The sequence below is a fragment of the Fukomys damarensis genome, unplaced genomic scaffold, assembly GCF_012274545.1.
Source record: "Fukomys damarensis isolate Sample0158 unplaced genomic scaffold, DMR_v1.0_HiC HiC_scaffold_34, whole genome shotgun sequence".
NCBI lineage: Eukaryota > Metazoa > Chordata > Mammalia > Rodentia > Bathyergidae > Fukomys > Fukomys damarensis.
In genome coordinates this window covers 21,551,081-21,552,398 of record NW_022900946.1, presented here as the reverse complement: position 1 = coordinate 21,552,398, position 1,318 = coordinate 21,551,081, and the positions used below count along the sequence as shown (strand labels likewise).

General features: G+C 57.7%; 1 protein-coding gene across 4 annotated transcripts in view; it reads left to right on the top strand.

The window, feature by feature from the left end:
• The first annotated feature begins 6 nt into the window (after nucleotides 1–6).
• The window catches only part of Cramp1 (cramped chromatin regulator homolog 1), a 57,453-nt gene continuing 56,141 nt past the window's right edge, over nucleotides 7–1,318 (top strand). For 2 of the 4 annotated variants that reach the window (XM_010620502.2, XM_010620498.2), the window contains exon 1: nucleotides 7–149. The gene's annotated coding sequence lies outside the window, so the exon portion shown is untranslated. Of the gene's footprint in view, nucleotides 150–289; nucleotides 812–1,318 lie in introns of those variants that run through there. The other 2 variants (XM_010620500.3, XM_010620501.3) reach the window with 2 other exon arrangements.

Genomic DNA, 1,318 nt, shown 5'->3' with positions numbered 1-1,318 from the left:
GGCGAGCGCCGCTCGGCTACTGCGTCTCACTCGTAAACACCAGCCCGGCAGCGCAGCATCGCACAGCCAGTACTACCCAGCTTGGCCGGTTCTGCCGGCGCCCGCGGAGGCCCGGGGAGCCAGGCTGCTGCGAAGCGTGGATGAAAAAGGTGACGGCAGGCTGGCCGGTGGGCTCAGGGTGCGCGGGGCTCGGGTCGGTTAGCGGGCAGGCAACAGACTCTTCAGGAGTTGTGAGCTCGACACCCGAGACAGGACAAAGGGTGTGGGGCCAGACTGAGACCCGCGGAGCCGGCGTTTCTCGCCGTCAGGAAGTGACGGGATTCGGTGCCGATTCCTGCCCTGTTCCCTGCCGCAGGGAACGGCCGGATGTCATCCGCCCGGCGCACGTTGAGCGGACCTTGTGGCTGGGGGCTCTGCGTGGCTGTTGGAGCAGGACTGGTCTTGGGGGTGAACCTTCCTACTCAGAAGCCAAGGAGGGGCCTCGGAGGACTTAGGGCTTGAGCTAGGGAAATGGGGATGGCTTGATAGGTGAACAGTGAGAAGTCCTGTGTCATGGAGTCCTTAGGTCTGGTTGTGTGTTTTGGACAGTTATGTTCTGTGGCAGGGTTTTATAAAACCAGCGTGTTAATCAGTTTCAACAGATAAGAACCACTGCACACCATTTTGTGGCAGACGCGGCAGTCGTGGTGTTTCTTTGAGTTTTGCCCACGTTCCCGTTTTTCTTGCCCGCGCTGCTGCGTTTCGGCGTCAGTGTTGTTTTCCTTGCTCTCGTTTTCCTCTTCGACGGGAACGCTTCTCTCCACGAGGTGTGGTAAGCTTAATGTCCAAATGCGTTGAGAAATGGAATGTTTTGCGTTTTTTGCACTGTTCCGTCTGGGTTTGATGTGTCGGTGTGCAGCTGAATCTTAGTTTATTTTGAGTGGCTGTGCCCTGTGGCTGCCAGAAATTTTGGCCATTGCGTTTAACGCGACAGTGGGTACCAACCAGTTAATGCAACACTTTTATTAATTGCTTCCAAGACTGTTTACACAATTTGCTTTTTCTCATCATTGCAATTGGACCAGGACAGAACTATGCTGTCACTTTCCTGGGTATCCCCAACCTGTTCCACGCGATGATCTCCTTTGTTGCACTGGTGTTTGGGCAGATCCCCACAACAGCGCGCATACCCCGCCCCGGGAAAAGGCTCCCCGGTAACGGTGGCTGTCACTGCAGACCAGCCTGGGGACAGGCAGCGTCGTGGCCGTGGGGTGGGCGGCAGAGCCCTCACGCGGGCTAGCAGGCGCAACCTGCTCCTGGCGGGCAGGCCGGGCTCCGA